The sequence below is a fragment of the Coregonus lavaretus genome, assembly GCF_964263955.1.
Source record: "Coregonus lavaretus genome assembly, chromosome: 33".
NCBI classification, from domain to species: Eukaryota; Metazoa; Chordata; class Actinopteri; order Salmoniformes; family Salmonidae; genus Coregonus; species Coregonus lavaretus.
Window position 1 is genome coordinate 34,438,976 of NC_140020.1, and position 13,753 is coordinate 34,452,728.

The window sequence follows — 13,753 nt, forward strand, 5'->3', positions numbered from 1 at the left end:
AAAACGTTGGAAAGGCAAAATAATTTCGAAATTGGACGGTAATTATCTAAGTCAGAAGGATGTCCTCCGTTATGTAGGGACAGGACATTTGCCGCTTTCCGTATGTTAGGGATAACACCAGAAAAAATTGTCAAGTAAAAAATATAGGTTAGTGGTTCTGCAATAAGTGGGGCAGAGAGCTGCAGTGAATCAGCCACTATATATTTTTTACAGCAATCTTTAGCAGTGCACTTAGTACATCATAGGCCACAGTACAGTAGCTAGCTATCATTAGCCAACAACTGTGGTAAAGCCAACAGGAGACGGCTGGTCAACTCCACGGATCACACACAACAATGGTGTCCGAAGATTTGGACAACTAACGGCAATCGGAAACAACTATAAACTCAGAGACATTATTGTGCCAGCCATCTATAAGTTTATTGACTGTATATATACTGAACAAAAATATAAATGCAACATGCAACAATGTCAACGATTTTACTGAGTTACAGTTCATATAAGGAAATCAGTCAATTGAAATAAATTCATTACGTCCTAATCTATGGATTTCACATGACTGGGCAGGGGTGCAGCCAAGGGTGGGCCTGGGACTTGGGAGTCAGGCCCACCCACTGGGAAGCCAGGCCCGGCCAATCAGAATGAGTTTTTCCGCACAAAAGGGCTTTATTACAGACGGAAATACTCCTCAGTTTCATCAGCTGTCTTGATGGCTGGTCTCAGATTTTCACGCATGTTAAGAAGCCGGATGTGGAGGTCCTGGGCTGGCATGGTTACACGTGGTCTGCGGTTGTGAGGCCGGTTGGACGTACTGCCAAAAAAAGAGGCGGCTTATGGTAAAGAAGTGGACATTCTTGCAGTCAGCATGCCAATCCCTCAAAATTTGACACATCTATGACATTGTGTTGTGTGACAAAACTGCACATTTTAGAGTAGCCTTTTGTTGTCCCCAGCACCTGTGTAATGATAATGCTGTTTAATCAGCTTCTTGATATGCAACATGGATGTAAAACAAATTTGTGCACAACATTTTAGAGAAATGAGCTTTTTGTGCTTATTTTTGTGCTTTTATTTCAGCTCATGAAACATTGGACCAACACTTTACATGTTGCATTTATATTTTTGTTCAGTATACAAGAAAACGGACATCAAACTCACCGCAATCGGCGTGGCTAGCTAGCTAGCCAACTGTCACCAGAAGTAGCTAGCTGTAGCCTGCTATGTTAGCTTCGAGCGCGAAATCGATGTCCCCCTGGCCGAGAAGCATCCTGTTGCCATGACAACGCGGGAAAAACTACTGCAGCCAAACATCGCTTCGTGAGGAGGACCGTTTCAACGTTGGAAAGTGATACACTGTGGCAGGATGCTGTCAATGCATGGAACCAATTTATCAGGATACAGAGTGAGATAGTTTTCCTTTTCCAGCTCATTATTATGATTTTTATGTCACAGTGCAATTTAAAGTCCTGTGCTGTTTGTACTACAGAGAGGGACTGTTTACTTATTTTCTCTCCTCCAATATATTTGTTTTTCCTTAAATACAGAGAGAGACTGTTTTCCTCCCAGCATAGTATTTTCCCTTTTTGATTATGCCAGTGGAATTTAAAATCTTTTTTTTATTTTATTTTTTATGTCATATCTATTTGACAAATACATTTTTTTAAGACATTGAGCCCCAGTTTTTCATGAATATATGAGAAATATATATTTTTTTCTCCAACTACTTTTTCAATATTTTTCAACTCAGTCCATTTTCTAACTAAGAATGAGGGATGGGTCTGATGATGGAGATGGGGCTGGAGAGCCTACACAGCCTGCTTCCAAGGACCCCACTCCTGAATGGGTCTGTACGCTGATGGACAAGCTAAGCAGGATGAAGGATAGCCAGCGCAGCTAAGCGAGGGCCAGCGGCAGCTTAGTGAAAAATCTGAGAAGAGATGTGACCAACTGGAGAAGAGGATTAACAGGAAGATAGACGTCATCCTAAGTTCACACTAACCTCAGATATCATGGTGCTGCAGCTGGCCCCTCTCTCAGTGGGGCCCTATCAAACACATCACCCTTAGCAGCAGAACTTCATGTCATTGACCAGTATGCCCTATAAAAACAAAGAGAGTTGCACACTATGTATAAACTCCCAGTAATTTATTGGGTAAACCACCAACGTTTCGGCATCACAGTGCCTTCTTCAGGGTAATGTCATGAATGCTTGAACCAGGTTATGTAGACAATTAGTGCATTAGTGCAACCAATGACAATAGTGAGGGGTGTGTCATAATTATTAGGTTGATTAAAATGAATTGAGTGAAACTGTTAAAAGACAATAGTTTACAGCATATTGAATATATTAGACTATTGTTATCATTAGCATTAGCATAAGATTAGCATCAACATACATGATTCTTTGATTTAATTTCACATATATATTTAATTGTTTCCTATTTCATAAATATTTTGTTGCATGTCATCTTTTGGTTCAACCATAATGCATAATAAGCATCATAAACAGGGGGAACATATTGGGTGTAGGTGGATAAGCTGTAGACAGAATATATTCATTTATAAGACTTGTTCATAGAAAATATAATTGTTCATAAGAAGGACCTGAGATCAAAGTCAATATTCAGACCACTAGGGGTCAACGTTTTTAAAAGGATATCCAGTAGGTCTTCCTCTGTAGTAGTAGGGTCTCGATGTTACCTCCTCTCCTTGGTAGAGCAACATGCTCAATGCCTGTGTGTTTGAGGGAGGAGATGAGATAGTTAGCTTCAACAAAGTGGGCTGCTACTGGATAGTCAGTGTTCTTACACCTGATTGAGCTGCGGTGTTCAGCTATGCGTTGTTTTAATTGTCTTTTCGTTTGTCCTAAGTAGGTTTTCCCAAGTGAACAGATTTTTCGACCTGTATGTGGGTGTCTGAAGAAATATGTTTTTGTAGTGCTATTGCACTGTGCGCATGAGCCACATTTGTAGTTTCCATTTGGAATGGGTGTCAAGAGTGTCTGAGTGGGCTCAGGGGGCAGGTCAGATCTCACTAAGCTATCCCCAGTATTGCGACCACGCTTATAGACCACCAGTGGGGTTCCTTGAAGAGGTGTGCAATTGCTTTGTCTGATTGCAGAATATGCCAGTGCTTTTTCAGGATTGCTTTAATTTTCTCCGAACACATGGTGTACTTAGCGCAAAAGTCTATTGCGTTGTTTTTCTTAAATTTTAGCAGACGCTCTTATCCAGAGCAACGTACAGTTAGTGAGTGCACACATTTTCATACTGGCCCCCCGTGGGAAACGAACCCACAACCCTGGCATTGCAAGCGCCATGCTCTACCAACTGAGCTAAAGGGGACTGTATGTTTGGTTGAGTTTTTAGCAATTCCTCTCTTGGGTTTTGAGATATTTTCATCATTGCAGCATCAGGAGTTTTGTCCTTGTACCCTCTCATTTTGAATGTATCTATCATTTTCTTAGCACTGCTGTCAAAATCTGACTGGTGGCCACAGATTCATTTAACCCTGCATAACTGGCTATATGGTAGACCATTCTTGAGGGGAAGTGGATGCATACTATCCGCACGTAACAGGGTATTGCAGTCTGTGGGCGTTGTGTATAAGTCTGTATGTAATGCATCATTCTCTTTGAGGATCCATGTCCAGGTAGTTTATTTTTCTCTCATCAGTCTGCATGGTGAATCTGAGATATTTAGAGCTCTCGTTTAGCAGAGTTTGGAATTCATTCAGTTCCTGCTGACTTCCTTCCCAGAGCACAAAGACATCATCAATGTATCTCTTCCATAGGAGGATTTTAGAAAGTAGGGGTTGTGTCTCTGTTTTGTAAATGAGTGCTTCCTCAAATTGTCCCACATACTCAGTTGACCAGTATGCCCACAGCTCAGTTGTGAATGAGCAAAACTTCAAGGCAACCGTTGGCCGTGACAGCGACTCAAGGCACAGGGCTCGACGCCTATCGTGGTCCGACTTAGACAAACAACCAGTTACATTCAAGGGCCCCCGTATGTCACACAACAACATTTTGATTCTAAGTTTGAGTCTCTGCTGGAAGAAATGAAACAGCTACAGCTGGAGCTGAGAAACCTCAAACAACCCCCTGCACCCCCCAAGTTTGCCATGTCCGGCACCAACAGCTACCCAGAGCTGAGAGGGAGAGAAGGGGGTCCGGCCAAGGTAGAGTCATGTTCCAGTCCCCAAGCCCAAACAGAGGTGCCAAAGTCACCTGCTTCCAGTGTGGGGAGGAGGGGAATTTCAGAAGACAATGCTCAAGGTCTCCTAGCACCATCCAGAGCTCCAGGCCTCACTATGAACAAGGACAAAGTACCCCGTTGGGCGGAAGACGGGGCCTTGCCGGCGTCTCGGGGCGGATGGGGGCGAGCTCACCCACTGACCAGAGCACCAACTGATCGGAGCGGCCATTTTTATTGTATTGCATTGTTGTCTTAAAGAAAAGAAAAAAGAAAAGAAAAATAATATATACGTATACAGTTGAAGTCGGAAGTTTACATACACTTAGGTTGGAGTCTGTCAGGGGTGCTGAAGGTGGGTGTGGTGCAGGAATCAAGCGCAGGACGCAGAAGCTTAGTCCAAAAGACTTTAGTGAGTTATTCACGTAGTACACGAGAACCATAAGCCCGGAGGCGACATAAAGGCGCACACAGGCGTCAAACAAAAGGCGCACTAACATGTGCGAAAACCTCTCCGAACAACGGAGGGAGGATACGTAGCTCAGAACACCAAACAGAGGAGCAATCACACACAACACCAAACACACACAACGAGAACTAAATAGGACACTAACGAGGACTAACTAGACACAGGTGTACAACATCAAGACAAAACCAAACGAACATGAAACATAGATCGGTGGCAGCTAGTACTCCGGGGACGACGACCGCCGAAACCTGCCCTAACAAGGAGGAGGAGCAGCCTCGGCCGAAACCGTGACAGAGTCATTAAAACTTGTTTTTCAACCACTCCACACATTTCTTGTTAACAAACTATAGTTTTGGAAAGTCGGTTAGGACATCTACTTTGTGCATGACACAAGTAATTTTTCCAACAATTGTTTACAGACAGATTATTTCACTTATAATTCACTGTATCCCAATTCCAGTGGGTCAGAAGTTTACATACACTAAGTTGACTGTGCCTTTAAACAGCTTGGAAAATTCCAGACAATTATGTCATGGCTTTAGAAGCTTCTGAGTCAATTGGAGGTGTACCTGTGGATGTACACTGCTAAAATAAAATAAAGGGAACACTTAAACAACACAATGTAACTCCAAGTCAATCACACTTCTGTGAAATCAAACTGTCCACTTAGGAAGCAACACTGATTGACAATAAATTGCACATGCTGTTGTGCAAATGGAATAGACAACAGGTGGAAATTATAGGCAATTAGCAAGACACCCCCAATAAAGGAGTGGTTTTGCAGGTGGTGACCACAGACCACTTCTCAGTTCCTATGCTTCCTGGCTGATGTTTTGGTCACTTTTGAATGCTGGCGGTGCTTTCACTCTAGTGGTAGCATGAGACGGAGTCTACAACCCACACAAGTGGCTCAGGTAGTGCAGCTCATCCAGGATGGCACATCAATGTGAGCTGTGGCAAGAAGGTTTGCTGTGTCTGTCAGCGTAGTGTCCAGAGCATGGAGGCGCTACCAGGAGACAGGCCAGTACATCAGGAGACGTGGAGGAGGCCGTAGGAGGGCAACAACCCAGCAGCAGGACTGCTACCTCCGCCTTTGTGCAAGGAGGAGCAGGAGGAGCACTGCCAGAGCCCTGCAAAATGACCTCCAGCAGGCCACAAATGTGCATGTGTCTGCTCAAACGGTCAGAAACAGACTCCATGAGGGTGGTATGAGGGCCCGACGTCCACAGGTGGGGGTTGTGCTTACAGCCCAACACCGTGCAGGACGTTTGGCATTTGCCAGAGAACACCAAGATTGGCAAATTCGCCACTGGCGCCCTGTGCTCTTCACAGATGAAAGCAGGTTCACACTGAGCACGTGACAGACGTGAAAGAGTCTGGAGACGCCGTGGAGAATGTTCTGCTGCCTGCAACATCCTCCAGCATGACCGGTTTGGCGGTGGGTCAGTCATGGTGTGGGGTGGCATTTCTTTGGGGGGCCGCACAGCCCTCCATGTGCTCGCCAGAGGTAGCCTGACTGCCATTAGGTACCGAGATGAGATCCTCAGACCCCTTGTGAGACCATATGCTGGTGCGGTTGGCCCTGGGTTCCTCCTAATGCAAGACAATGCTAGACCTCATGTGGCTGGAGTGTGTCAGCAGTTCCTGAAGGGGGAGGCATTGATGCTATGGACTGGCCCGCCCGTTCCCCAGACCTGAATCCAATTGAGCACATCTTGGACATCATGTCTCGCTTCATCCACCAACGCCATGTTGCACCACAGACTGTCCAGGAGTTGGCGGATGCTTTAGTCCAGGTCTGGGAGGAGATCTGCCACCTCATCAGGAGCATGCCCAGGCGTTGTAGGGAGGTCATACAGGCACGTGGAGGCCACACACACTACTGAGCCTCATTTGACTTCTTTTAAGGACATTACATCAAAGTTGGATCAGCCTGTAGTGTGGTTTTCCACTTTAATTTTGAGGGTGACTCCAAATCCAGACCTCCATGGGTTGATACATTTGATTTCCATTGATAATTTTTGTGTGATTTTGTTTTCAGCACATTCAACTATGTAAAGAAAAAAGTATTTAATAAGATTATTTCATTCATTCAGATCTAGGATGTGTTATTTTAGTGTTCCCTTTATTTTTTGGAGCAGTGTATTTCAAGGCCTACCTTCAAACTCAGTGCCTCTTTGCTTGACATCATGGGAAAATCTAAAGAAATCAGCCAAGACCTCAGAATAATAATTGTAGACCTCCACAAGTCTGGTTCATCCTTGGGAGCAATTTCCAAACGCCTGAAGGTACCACGTTCATCTGTACAAACAATAGTATGCAAGTATAAACACCATGAGACAACGCAGCCGTCATACCGCTCAGGAAGGAGACACGTTCTGTCTCCTAGAGATGAACGTACTTTGGTGTGAAAAGTGCAAATCAATACCAGAACAACAGCAAAGGACCTTGTGAAGATGCTGGAGGAAACAGGTACAAAAGTATCTATATCCACAGTAAAACGAGTCCTATATCGACATAACCTGAAAGGCCGCTCAGCGACGAAGAAGCCACTGCTCCAAAACCGCCATAAAAAAGCCAGACTACGGTTTGCAACTGCACATGGGGACAAAGATCGTACTTTTTGGAGAAATGTCCTCTGGTCTGATAAAACAAAATTAGAACTATTTGGCCATAATGACCATTGTTATGTTTGGAGGAAAAAGGGGGTTGCTTGCAAGTCGAAGAACACCATCCCAACTGTGAAGCACGGGGTTGGCAGCATCATGCTGTGGGGGTGCTTTGCTGCAGGAGGGACTGGTGCACTTCACAAAATAGATGGCATCATGAGGAAGGAAAATTATGTGGATTTATAGAAGCAACATCTCAAGACATCAGTCAGGAAGTTAAAGCTTGGTTGCAAATGGGTCTTCCAAATGGACAATGACCCCAAGCATACTTCCAAAGTTGTGGCAAAATGGCTTAAGGACAACAAAGCCAAGGTATTGGAGTGGCCATCACAAAGACCTGACCTCAATCCTATAGAAAATGTGTGGGCAGAACTGAAAAAGCGTGTGTGAGCAAGGAGGCCTAGAAACCTGACTCAGTTACACCAGCTCTGTCAGGAGGAATGGGCCAAAATTCACCCAACTTATTGTGGGAAGCTTGTGGAAGGCTACATGAAACGTTTGTCCCAAGTTAAACAATTTAAAGGCAATGCTACCAAATACTAATTGAGTGTATGTAAACTTCTGACCCACTGGGAATGTGATGAAAGAAATAAAAGCTGAAATAAATCATTCTCTCTACTATTATTCTGACATTTCACATTCTGAAAATAAAGTGGTGATCCTAACTGACCATAGACAGGGAATTGTTACTAGGATTAAATGTCAGGAATTGTGAAAGACTGAGTTTAAATGTATTTGGCTAAGGTGTATGTAAACTTCCGACTTCAAATGTATATACAGTGCATTCGGCAAAAACTGTTTTTTTAGAATGTTTTTGCAAATGTATAAAAAATAAAAAGCTGAAATACCACATTTACATACGTTTTCAGACCCTTTACTCAGTACGTTGTTGAAGCACCTTTGGCAGCGATTACAGCCTTGAGTCTTCTTGGGTATGACACTACAAGCTTGGCACACCTGTATTTGGGGAGTTTCTCCCATTCTTCTCTGCAGATCCTCTCAAGCTCTGTCTGCGGTCCTGAATGCTCTGGAGCAGGTTTTCATCAAGGATCTCTGTCTGTACTTTGCTCCGTTCATCTTTAGCGATCTTAACTAGTCTCCCAGTCCCTGCCGCTGAAAAACATCCCCACAGCTTGATGCTGCCACCACCATGCTTCACCATAGGGATGGTGCCAGGTTTCCTCGAGACATGTCACTTGGCATTCAGGCCAAAGAGTTCAAGAACCAACGGGCTGCCATGGGGCCCGGGTCTGCATGGCAGACAGAAGATGAAAGCTTCACCTTCTTTCTTGCGCATGTCACACTTCTGCCGCATGGCGGTGACAGTGGGCCTGAACTGGGGAATCCAGGAGGTCCACCTTTTCTTTATCTGTTCAGCTTGAGAAGCTCAGCCAAAGTGCCCTTTCTCCCACCACTGCTAGGCTCATGGTACAAACCACAGTCTTATATGGCATTACGGGATGCACAGAGGTTTAGGTCTGTAATCATACAGCCCTCTTCCCAAGCATCTGGATCAAGGGTGTCCAGGTCCAGTTGCTTCCCCACCTCCTCTAGTAGCTCAGCCTGTAAAGCCAACAATAAATAGGTCACACTGAGAGCTCTGATTGATTGGGCTGTGGCTTTGTACGTCTTCTGAAAAATGGAGTCAGTAAATGCTCCATCTTTTCAGGGAGTGAGGTGCCGGCGTTGTTAGTAACATGGCACGAGGGGTTGAGGTGGTTAGCCAGTCTCCACCGTGGGAGGGTTGCCAAACCCAGATTCCTCCAATTATGCATGTCCAGGCTCAGTTGCACCTAGCAAGAATCCTGCTAGTGAGTGGTTTGTCCCACAAGCTTTTAGCTTCCCTGAGGCAACCTGGTACCATGGAGAGCAGCTGTTTTACCAGGCCTGTATGAGACAGGAGTCTCTTTCCATCGTACAGGTCCCTTAATGGGCCCTGAGCCACTACGGGAGACGGCCACTCTAAGTCAAGTCTAGCCGTGGCTCGCTTTCAGACATGGAAGAGCCCAAACTCCAACGAAGGAAGGGTGGCTTCGCTGCTCTTGGGGCCGTCAGATCTGCGGGCCTGAGAGGATGGGATAATGGGTTCATCAACCACCATCTCCGGGGCCATCTCGAGGACATCCATGAGAAATCCCATCTTCATCCTCGTCATCCCCTAGCTCATTTTCCCCTGACATTGAGTGGTAAGGCTAAAGCAACCGACTGTAGACGAAAGTTGAGTAGTGAAGTCGGGGGAGGTGCATCTGCAACCTAAAGTCGGACACTAATGTGGTTTTCCAATAGCATAGCTCAGATCAACATGGCAGTGGAGGTATCTAACCCCCATCTCACACAATCACAAACTGAAATCAGAATATAATATTGTGTGTATACATACAATACATGTACAATCAATTAGTGAGAAAAAGCCTCAAATATCACATTTATTTGTATATATCCACTGTACACATAAATCACTTTGGTCACGTTCAACTGGCTCAAACAAAAACACCATGATGATTAATTGACAATAGAGCCTCCCATAATGCAGGTGATGGCTGCAGAATGAAGTTGGTGAAGAGCAACTTCAGAAACGTGCAGTCGACTGCAGTCAAAACTTTATTACCTTTGATCACATGATTTTTGTCAAGTTCATGCAGTTGACATGTAGGTGCAAGTCGGACAATGATGGTCACCGACTTGACAGAAGTGATCCGCTTGAACATGCCCATTAAGTCATCAGACATTGAGGAGAGGGAGTCGAGGCTATCCATGACCTCGCCCCAGCTGGGCTCGGTTGAAGGGGAGCTGAGCCTCGGTGTCAAGAGGGGCTATCAAGATAGATGCTCGTTTAAGCTGCAATAATGGAACTGCAAGTGCAAGAACAGGGGGCTAGGCATGTCCTGGAAAGGGATAGCAGTGGCCATTGTGAGGAACAAGGCTTGCTAGGAAGAAAAAGCAATGCCTGTTGTAAGAACAATGTGTAAACGGTGTAGGCTAGCAAGTTGGAAGCCTTGTGGCCAATAGCTAGCAATGATGAGCACAGTAAAACGTTATAGCTGCGAGGCTAGTGGAGTGTTAGCTAGCTAGCTAGCTGCTACCTCGTGGTGAAGGTGTGTTGTAGCTAGCTCAGTGCTGGATGAAGGGAACTGTGTGGGGGCAGAGTTAGCCTTCAGGTAGAGTGTGTGTGTGTGTGTGTGTGTGTGTGTGTAGGATATGCTAGTGAGGTTAGCTTGCCTCTCAGCAAGCTCGCCAAAGCCTTGCAGCGTGGGCTAACCGAGTCTCAATAGCTAGTCGTAGAGCTAGCTACAACCGGAGAGTGAGAAGTACAAAAGCAATTTCTACTCAAAGGAAAAACCTTTTGGTCAGTACTCATGGTCTGAAGACTTACGCTTGGCAGCGATATCCTACACGGTTTGCTTGTGAGCTGTTAAGCAAGAAAACATGGTTCCAGTCATGCCGAGGAGAGCTTTCAGAATACTCTTCGCGAGTAAGAGACGCGAGAATGACCAGAGGGCGGCCCCTTATAAGGAGTTGAGGGGCTCACCTCATTCGCCACTCTACCTGTCTGTCTCCAACAGAAGCGTTTGATTGGTTTTTTTAAGAGTATAGGTGATCTTAGCATATCCTCATGTTGAATCAACATCTTTTTTTTTCTTTTTTTTTGTAGTGAGTGAGTGAACAGTATTTCTACACATTGACCTCCATAGTACTGTTATATGGTGGGCGTAGGTGTGTTCTTGCCCAAGGCAAACAGGCAGACCAGAGCAACCTTCACCTGCACCTGCACCAGTGACAACTGGCTGATTCCCACAGCAACACGTCTGCATAGGGATGTGTGTGTGCGTGCATTCGTGTCTGTAATGTGTGTGTGTGTGTGTGTGTGTGTGTGCATGTGCATGTGCGTGTGCATGTACGCATAAGTGTGTGTGCGCATTTGTGTGTGCTTGTTTGTGTGTGCGCGATTGTGTGTGTGTTTGAAGGATTTTGCTGGAGAGGCGTGAGGACAGTTATCTACTGCAGAGGTTGGGCGGGGTTACCAGATATTGTAGAGCATCATGTTCTTCACATTCTCATGCCAACCAACACCAAGCTGCCTCTCTTTCTTTTGAATATCAACTCAACACCAACCAACTACACTGAAAAAAATGTGTTGGTCCCATGTTTAATGAGCTGAAATAAAAGATCCCAGAAATGTTCTCTATGCACAAAAAGCTTATTTCTCTCAAATTTGGTGCACAAATTTGTTTACATCCCTGTTAGTGAGCATTTATCCTTTGCCAAGTTAATCCATCCACCTGTGGCATATAATGAAGCTGATTAAACAGCATGATCATTACACAGGTGCACCTTGTGCTGGGTACAGTAAAAGGCCACTCTAAAATGTGCAGTTTTGTCACACAACACAAGTTTTGAGGAAGCGTGCAATTGGCATGCTGACTGCAGGAATGCCCCATGGTGGCGGTGGGGTTATGGTATGGGCAGGCATAAGCTACAGACAACGAACACAATTGCATTTTATTGATGGCAATTTGAATGCACAGAGATACCGTGACAAGATTCTGAGGCCCATTGTTGTGCCATTCATCCGCCGCCATCACCTCATGTTTCAGCATGATAATGCAAGGCCCCATGTCGCAAGGATCTGTACACAATTCCTGGAAGCTGAAAATGTCCCAGTTCTTCCATGGCCTGCATACTCACCAGACATGTCACCCATTGAGTATGTTTGGGATGCTCTGGATCGACGTGTACGACAGTGTGTTCCAGTTCCCGCCAATATCCAGCAACTTTGCACAGCCATTGAAGAGGAGTGGGACAACATTCCACAGGCCACAATCAACAGCCTGATCAACTCTGTGCGAAGGAGATGTGTCGTGCGGCAAATGGTGGTCACACCAGATACTGACTGGTTTTCTGATCCACGCCCCTACTTTTATTTATGGTTTTAAAAAAATGATTGTTGCATGCTGCGTTCAGTATAGTATAGACCCTTATTATCCATATCCACAGCATGGACTTTTCTTTCATAAATAAAAAAACATCTCCCAATGCCACTTCCAGAGGCTCTGTGACTCCCTGTGTTATCTTGTTTTTACCACACTGTAAAAAAGCCAACTTAACGTTATTCTGTGAGAGGACCTGAAATGGATGAAAATGTAAGCTAATTTTTTTAAGGTTGTTTACTCAACAAACTGAAAAAGCTTGGGTAAAATTACAAATTCATGTTTGCTCAAAACTCAAAACCACACCCATCATTCCCAGCATGCTCTCTTGCAGGTTGATTTTCAGAATTGATTGTTTCAATAAATGTGTTTTTGCATGTACATGGATTGGTTGATTAATCTTATGCTACACAAATATAAATAACATACAGGTCACTGCCAAAATAAAGGAAACACTTGAGTAAATGAGGGATACAAAGCATATTGAAAGCAGGTGCTTCCACACAGGTGTGGTTCCTGAATTAATTAAGCAATTAACATCCCATCATGCTTAGGGTCATGTATACAAATGCTGAGCAGGCCATTATTTTGGCTACCATGGCTATGCCCCCATAGGATGACAATGTGCCCATCCATAGGGCACAAGTGGTCACTGAATGGTTTGATGAGTATGGAAAGGATGTTAACCATATGCCATGGCCGCCTCAGTCACCAGATCTTATACCCAATTGAACACTTATGGGAGATTCTGGAGCGTTGCCTGAGACAGCATTTTCCACCACCATCAACAAAACACCAAATTATGGAAATTATATATATCCCTCCAATAGAGTTCCAGACACTTGTAGAACATTCAGGCTTGTGGTGCCCCAAAGCCCTATTAAGACAATTTATGTTGGTGTTTCCTTTATTTCGGCAGTTACCTGTACATTTTTCAAAATTAATCCAATCTGATAGTAGTTAGATTTATTCCACCCGTTACTGAGATGGCTGTTCCAGTTTATATGATTTAGATAGTCTCAATAATCAATATTCTCAACCCTGGCAGTCATTCTGAATGCAGGTTGCGGGTGATTAAAAGTTATAATTAATAGGTACATAAAGATGGAGGAATTCAGATATGACGTCATTGTTTTTAGCACTATAGCACCATGGAGTTCTTAAACTACGGCGAGCAACATGTTTCAGTGTGCCAGTAAATCAGCACAATCTATTTTTTCGATTTTTCTAATTGCCGCCATCTTGGAGCTATAATTTGGATTATGTATACAGTGCTAACGCTGATACAAAAAAAAAAGTAACGGAGAGCAATATACAATACGGCAAGAGTTTAATTTTAAAGATATTCATATACTGTATATTCATATACAGTGCATTCGGAAAGTATTCAGACGCCTTGACTTTTTCCACATTTTGTTACGTTACAGCCTTTTCTAAAATGTATTAAATTAAAAAATGTCCTTATCAATCTACACACAATACCCCATAATGACA